We start from the raw sequence: 8,544 nt of genomic DNA, 5'->3' as shown, positions 1-8,544 counted from the left end.
AACAAATTTCGAGAGAATCACGTGCTTATGATTGCTAGCAGCTGACCCGCATTATCCAATTCACCACGATCCAATCAGATGACTCCTAAATTACTATAAATACCCTAGGGTTTATTCCATTGCTATCTTCGTTTTGAAGAGTCCCCCCTTCCTCCCCTACGCCTCCTTCTTAGACGGGTGACACGGTGGCCCAGTGCCTAGCACTGTCGCCTCACAGCAAGAATGTCTCTGGTTCCTGGCTTTACCAAAACTAGCAGACATTTCTGTGCGGAGTTTTGCACTTCTCCCCGTGCTCACGTGGGTTTCCCCCGGGTTCCCCGGTTTCCTCCCACCGCCTAAAAACATGCAATTAAGTCAATTGAACAAGCCAAATTGTCAACATAGACACGCTCCTAGTTAGTAATTAGTTTCAAGAGCATTCACTTGCTACAGCGGGGGAGTTCTCGAGATCTACCTGAGCTCAAACTCCCCTCCCGCTTTGCAACGGGAGGGAGCCCTGGGCTCGAGGATCTCATGAGCTCAGGGCTCTCTCCCGGGACAGCATGCCAAACAAGCTTATATTAATCATCAGCTAAGTGTGAACTCTTGAAATGTAGACTTATTACCTCAGATTGAGAATTTAACAAATGCAGATACAGATCCTCTCTCAGGGATGATCATTACGGAGCATATCCACCTCACATTGACCTGACTTCAGTGCACTTTTTTTCTCATGGAGTATAAAAAGTATATATAAATAAAAAAAATGAACGAATAAATAAAATGAATGAATAAATCAATAAATAAATCAATAGATAAATACAAATTTACTAAAGTAAAGCAATCAAACAAACACCCCTGTGACATTTTTATGAAGCTGATATTGTAATTAACAATTGAAGTGTGTATTAAAGAGCCCATATTATGGGTTTTTGAAAATTCCCCTTCATATAGTGTGTAACACAGCTCTAAGTGAAGTGAAGTATCCAGCTAAGGCTTAAATCTGTAAGAGTTCAGTGTTTAAAATGGTTGATTCATCTATAAAAGAGTCGACTCATAGTGCTTCAAACGAGTCGCCTTGATACCGAGTCATTAGGTGTTTCGCCATGACGTACGAACGAAATCAAGTTATTCACGTGCACGCGCAAACCCTGGGAGATTTCAAACCTGAGGCCCCGCCCTCTGACGCAGAAACCCAGACACACACACACACCCACCCACAAACAAGCCGGTCGATTGAAGTCACACTGCAGATGGATATATTGAGTCTCTACCCAAAGATGAAACCTCAGCATTATAACCAAGCAGTTGGAAACTACTGGAAACTACATGCTACAAAGAATACTTCATCAGCGTTTGTTAAAGGAAGGATCAGTAAAGAGTAACTTACTGATGGACGTCAGGATGGGCTTCTTCCTCCATTTCTCAAGTGTAAGTACGTGCGGTTAAAGTTGTTGCCTCGTTTACTCTAGCTTGCAAATGTATTTAGTTGTGATTTGTTACTTGTAACCGCGTGTACTGTATCAGGTTAACTGGCTATATTCTCATATCGCGTGCAAAGTCACGTTAAAAACGCGACGCGTGCTGCTTTGTTTACGGAGCTCCGTGGACGAGGGTAGTGTGTGTGTGCGTGTGCTGTCGTCCGGAGGTATGTGTGTGTGCGCGCGCGTTGTCGCCCGGAGGTATGTGTGTGTGCTCGCGCGCGTTGTCGCCCGGAGGTATGTGTGTGTGCGCGGACGAGGGCAATGTGTGTGTGTGTGTGTGTGTGTGTGTGTGTGTGTGTGTGTGTGTGTTTGTGTCTGTGAAAAGAGCAGAGTGAGAAGCTAGGAGATCTCCTCAACTGTTTTTGGAGTTTTTGCTCAATAAAATAGTCAGTCGTCTGAATTTTCAAGTCCATCGTCTGTATTTACATTGACCCACTGGCAGCTAAACTCCACGCCTACACTATCGAGCGTGTATGAACTGTGATTACTTTTATATTGCTGATTAGCTGTTGGGCATTTCACTCTCACTGAAGGCAGTCGACCAATCGCAACAAGCTGTCATTGGTCCAATCAGCGCAGATTAGCTTCGCGCTAAGGAGGGGTTTGGGAACAAATGAATCACTGAACGATTCATACGGGAGACGCTGGGATAATTAGGTAAAAACAAATGCAGATTATAAGACCATGAAAGTGTTTGTTGACCTTGCATGCATGTTAGACTGTTGTTGGAGACCCTTACAACCAAGATATGACCCTATTTCATGTATAATATGGGCTCTTTAATTATAGGTGGGCATAGATCATTTTAATTAAACTCAATTAATCTAGATTAAAATGGCTCATTTGAAGGCATTCAGAATATGTGTGCTACCCAAATAATAAGTCTCAGAATTTTTCAGAATTTTGGGAGTATCAGAACTAAAACCTCAATATGGGAAATAAAAAAACAACATCTTATAAACTTTAATTTAATGTTTAAAATGCAAATCCAATTAGATTCACTTTATTTGGTAAACAAAGCAAGTCTCTCATATTATATCTCTTCTAAAATTACTGTACAAACTGCATTGTACATGAATCAGATGAACACTTTTATATTAGTCAATAAGATTACTGTAATTCATTTAAAAACTGAATAAATACAGATTTACACATTTTTACTCAAGATAATAAACAGAATTAATGATGGGCTAAAAATCTGCAGAATTCTGCAGATCATCTGCGCGCGCAGATTCCGTGTGGGCCTACTCATTGCTAATAACGGATTTATTTTATCTTTGTCATGATGACAGTAAATATTAGTTGACTAGATATTCTTCAAGACACTTCCATACAGCTTAAAGAGACATTTAGAGGCTTAATTAGGTTAATTGGGTTAACTAGGCAGGTCAGGGTAATTAGGCAAGTTATTGTATAATGATGGGTTGTTTTGCAGACAGTCAAACAAAAAATATAGCTTAAAGGGGCTAATAATATTGTCCTTAAAATGGTTCATAAAATATTAATAACTGCTTTTATTCTAGCCGAAATAAAACAAATAAGATTTTTTCCAGAAGAAAAAATATTATCAGACATACTGTGAAAATTTCCTGAATCTGTTAAACATCATTTGGGAAATATTTGAAGAATTCCCACTTCAACTGTATATATATATATTCGTTCATTTTTCTTTAGCAGAATGACCGGAGCACCCGGAGGAAACCCACGCCAACACGGGAAGAACACGCAAACTCTACATAGAAATGACAACTGACCAAGCTGGGACTTGAACCAGCGACCTTCTTGCTTTGAAGCGATACTGGAATTAACAGCATATTTGTTTTCAGTGCTCCTTTAAAAAGAAAAGCTAAAAATCAAGATAAAAATACTGCTCAATTTGCAAAACAATAAAAGAGAGAGGTTTTGAATCAGGATTTGAGCTTGTTAACATCTGGTTTTAATATCTGTTCAGACATTACAGATTACTTTAGCGCTAATTTTAGGGCACCAAATCATTTTGTGACTCAGAATTCATCTTTTTGTGAGATTTGTGATATGATATTAATGTATTCTGATGCATCCCGGACACCGCTCACTGACCTGTCAATCATGCATGCATAAATGCAATCATTTGCATCTCATTTAAATATTATACAAAAAAATAAACATTTTAATAGTTCACAGAATATAGTGTTTGATCTATAACTAAAGATTCACTCCCATATTGGCTATATTAACTTTTTTTTTGTTATATTATATTGTTAATTCAGTATAAAATGAATATATTCTGATGTGTGATATGCATTCTTAAATAAGTTGAATGTTATGTAACTTTAATATAGCTTTTATTTTAATTCATTCATTTTCTTTTCGGCTTAGTCCCTTTATTAATCAGGGGTCGCCACAGCGGAATGAACCGCCAACTTATCCAGCATGTATTTTACACAGCAAATTCCCTTCCAGCTGCAACCCATCACTGGGAAACATCCATACACACTCATACTCTACAGACAATTTAGCTTACTCAATTCCCCTATAGCGCATGTGTTTGGACTGTGGGGGAAACCGGAGCACCTGGAGGAAACCCACGCCAACACACTGAAATGCCAACTGATCCAGCCGGGACTTGAACCAGTGAAGCGATAGTGCTAACCACTGAGCCACCATTTAAATATACATACAAACATACATATGACTGTATTTATAAATAGAGATGATTGTTGTGCTTTTTTAATTTTCCATTACCCATCCTTGACCCTTTTGCACACATATCTGCTTTCTCAAAGCATGAGCATTGTATGCCAGACACACACTGAAGTTTCTATGAGCAATAGTGATGCAAACGACACTAATAAAACACAACGACAAGCCTGTGAGTGTGTGTGTGTGTGTGTGTGTGTGGTGTCAGGATGGCTGAGGGTGGCATGTTTTGCTCAGAGGGGCATCAGTGGAGCCCGCAGGTCACAATACACACGTTTGGCAGGATGTGAAGCTTCAGGCCTCTGCTTTTCTTCACACACACTGCCAAACGCTGCTCTTCCTCTCGGCGAACTCTTGCCAGGGGTTTTTTCGCCTCGTTTTAGTTTCGCCTTAATTTCCCACTCGGCCAGATGGCGCTGCTCGGCTCGACTCTGAGGTGCGAATGTTTGCGCTTTCATTCATCAAGAAAACTCAGGAAAATAAATTCTGCCTCGGTTTCAACAAATAACTTCTTCAAAAGTGATTCAACACTACAAACGTTTCCGTTTCAAACAAATGTTGTGCTTTTAAAGTGTGAATTAAGGCTCGTACACACCGTTTGCGTTCATCGTCAGCGTTTTTCCAGATTTAAACCCAAGCTATTTTCACTGACGTGGAGCAGGAGAGTGTGCAAAACCACTCCTTGATGTTAGATGACGCTACACAACTTTAAGCTTCTGACACCCGCTTGTAACAGAGAAGAAGACAACGTTGACACGCTTGTTGTTATAGATGGTTCAAGCAGCAGCTCCAGCTCTAGCGATGAAGAAATGATTATTATTCACCAGAGCGGTAAGCAGCTCCACGTTCATATCGCCTCTGGGCATCTTCTTCAATGTGTCGCTCACATTGACAGTTTTGCGCTTGAGCGCCTCCATGTGCTGTTTACTCTAACTTCAGCAGCTCTGTGCACGTGAACAAAAGTGGCAACCTGATTGGTGGAGAACGTTTTGACACGGCACGTCAAAAAAACCGAGCATGAGGCGTTTCTTTAACGCTACGTTCACACCAGACGCGGAAAGCGCAGATAAATCGCACGTAAATAGCTGCGTGAACATTTGAGATTACTCGCTTCATTCGCGCGTCAAATTCACTTCAGAACAGACGCGGATTCGCGTGATGGGCGGGGCTTCTGTCTGCCCGGTGACTCTAGCTTCGTAGCTAAATGGCTAACATGGATTTTATAAAGACAATAACAGTGTTTATGTGCTTTATGAAGGCTGAAAAACAGCGCCGATTCGTTTGGAGCCGTGTCCGAGTTCACAAGATCCTTTCAGAGGTGCATCCAGCTCTTTAAGCTCATAAACTCCTCCAGAAATTTAACCTGGCTGATGGAGGCTTTCAGCGGTGCTTCTGACTAAGCCCAGCCCAGTTTGATGAATTTCTTGTCTGTGTCGGTTTGAGGATTTCCCCTGGGACACCGACAACAGGCGATACGTCACAATCACGCCCCCACTAGAGCAAGCTCCTGATGGGTTAACGCGCCGCGAATGTCCGCTGAAGTTCAGATTTCCGAACTGGAGCGATTCACGCAAAACGCTCAATTCGCGCTGCGCCATTCGCGCGTATTGTGCTGTCTATTCGCGCGTTTGCATTGACTTAACATGTAAATCACTCGCACTTGACGCGCGTTCCGCATCTGGTGTGATCGCAGCATAATAATGACGCTTTTATGCCTGCCGTTTTGCTCGTTAGTGTGCACGACCACATTTGCAGTCTTTATTTAGTAATGAGGCATTAAACGTAGACGGAAAACGCAAGCAAAAAAAGTCTCGGTGTGCACGGGCCTTTAATCAAAGGAGCCTAAAACTAAGGATGTCCAGATCCGATGACGTGATCAGATATTGAGCCTGATTACGCAGTTTCAGACTGGATCGGAATTGGACGTTGGAGCGTTATCTGTCATCGTTGTGACTAATTAAGGCCGCCAATGTGATCGTGCACACACCAGGCGTAAAAGCATCGTTTTTTAAGAAATGCCTCATGCTCGTTTTTTTTTTTTTTTTGATGCGCCGCATCAAAACCTTCTCCAACAATCAGATTGGCACATTTGTTTTTAAAAAATTATAATTTTTTAACAGTACTATCATTAGTAATAATAGTTTGTAAATAGTACTTGGAGTTGCTCAAGCGCAAAACTGTCAAGGCGAGCGACACATTGAAGAAGATGTCAGGAGGTTATATGAACGTGGAGCTGCTTATTGCACTGGTGAACGCTCATCATTTCTCCATCGTTAGAGCTGGAGCTACTACTTGAACCATCCATGCTTGTTCGAATCGCCAGTAATTTTAACAACAAGCGTGTCGACTTCTCTCTCTTTTCTTCTTCTCTGTTACAAGCGGGTGACAGAAGCTTAAAGTTGTGTAGCGCCACTCTGTTCACCGGGGTCTTTTTGGTTTTCATTAGGCACCATCTAACATCAAGGAGTGATTTGGCATACTCTTCTGCAGTGTTGCCAATGTTGGGCGGTTTTAAAAACCATTGTGCTTGTATGAAATGACATAGGCGGGTATAGAAAATTTGGGCGGTTTTGCCCACACACCCACACACATTGTCGCAAGTATCGATCCCACCCCGACCATCACCAACCCACCGCCCCACACTTTTCGTGATTTTTGCGACCCTCCCAACCCCCCTCCCCCACTTTTCATGATTACAGAAGACTGGGCAGGTATTTTTATATTTGGCGGGTTTTGGATACTTTTTGGGCTGGAATCAGTCGGCTACATCTGGCAACACTGCTCTTCTGCTCAACGCCAGTGAAAATTGCTTGGGTTTGAATGCGGAAAAACGTCTCGAAAAACACAAACGAAAAGCATCACGGTGTGTACGAGCCTTCAGACCTCTTTCCTGACTTCACAAAGAAACAGACATGTGTGGGACGACATCTATGGATGTCAGCAGAGATGCTATTGGTTAAATGCTGGCAAAGTAAAACACGGAAGCAGCTTGAAGTGGAAAGCACGAGTATGTCTCGATCGGGAGGCATTATAACATTAATGACAACAACATTACTATAGCAAACTGTGAGATATGCAAACTTGGGATTGCCTGCCGAGTGTTTTAAGTTGAGGTGCTCTTTGTTTTTATATTTACTGTTGCATTAAAGTCCAAAAGGGAAGAGTAGATGTTATTTGTTACTTGATTGTTCAGGCTACCTCACAGAAGTGCTCTGTTTGTTGTTGAAATAAGGTGAATTAAATAAAACATAGGGAAGATCTTAGATCTGTTATTCTTTTTTTATGCATTATAGAAGTATCGGATCGGGTTTCGGTACCGTTAGATACTCAAAATCAAATGACTCGAAGGCAGAAAACCTGGGACATACCTACCTAAAACAATACAGTTCTTTCTTGGTTTCATCAAAGATGCACCAAATAGATTGCAAGTGACACAATGTTTGTGTTTCAGTAAATGTTGTTACACACACTGTCAAATGCAGCAGTTCCTCTCGGCGAAGCCTTTAAGTTTTAGTTTCTGCTTAATGTCCCTCACTTCCAGATGGCACTGCTCGTGCTCGACTCCGAGGTGCGAATGTTTGCGCTTCGTCTCAGGATCTGCTCTGTGTTCAGCGTTCGCAGAGTAAATCTGCATAAAGATTGATGCGAGCAGTCATGAACGGCGCGCAGACTGAATGGTAAATAAAGCACATGACTGATCATACACACGCTTTCAGAAAGCAGACAGAGACGGATCAACTGTACACCAGAAGAATAACAACATGTAAACCGCATTATTCCTGCATGAACTACAAGTGCTTATAGAGAGTTGAAGGCAATATTATTAGATCTTCTCTATATTTTTGTCCAATATTTCAGTTAAATGGAGAGATTTTATTCAGCACATTTCTAATCATAATAGTTTTAATAACTCATCTCTAATAACTGAATTATTTTATCTTTGCCATGATGACAGTAAATAATATTAGACTAGATATTCTTATTCAAGACACTATTCAGCTTAAAGAGACATTTAACTAAGGTAATTAGGTTAACTAGGCAAGTCATTGGACATTAGTGGTTTGTTATGTAGACAATTAAAAAAATGGGGGGAGTAATAATATTGACCTTGAAAGTTTTAAAAAGAAAAACTAAAAGAAATAAGACTTCTTTCGGAAAATTGCCGGAATGAATTTAGCGGTATTTTCAAAAAGGGCCGGTTCACACATGATCCATTTCCGGAAAATTGCTGGTAATTCTCCAGAAAGGTCTGTGTGTGTGAAAGGGGGTACTGTTTAGTTGAAGAAGTTTTGTTTCGTGCAGAAACACGGTGTTGAGAATCCTTAATGATTAAATAACTGCGAAGAATTAAAGCGCAGTTAACAGTGAAATCGGTTGCATTCCTGCATCCCACAGCTAAAGC

At 41.1% G+C, this 8,544-nt stretch overlaps 1 protein-coding gene across 5 annotated transcripts in view; it reads right to left on the bottom strand.

Moving 5' to 3' along the window:
• Positions 1 to 8,544, bottom strand: part of kctd15b (potassium channel tetramerization domain containing 15b) — a 49,535-nt gene that overhangs the window by 10,773 nt on the left and 30,218 nt on the right.

Source organism: Danio rerio, chromosome 18, assembly GCF_049306965.1.
Source record: "Danio rerio strain Tuebingen ecotype United States chromosome 18, GRCz12tu, whole genome shotgun sequence".
Lineage (NCBI taxonomy): Eukaryota > Metazoa > Chordata > Actinopteri > Cypriniformes > Danionidae > Danio > Danio rerio.
The sequence above is the reverse complement of the archived record's forward strand: the minus strand, read 5'-3'. Positions and strand labels throughout refer to the sequence as shown.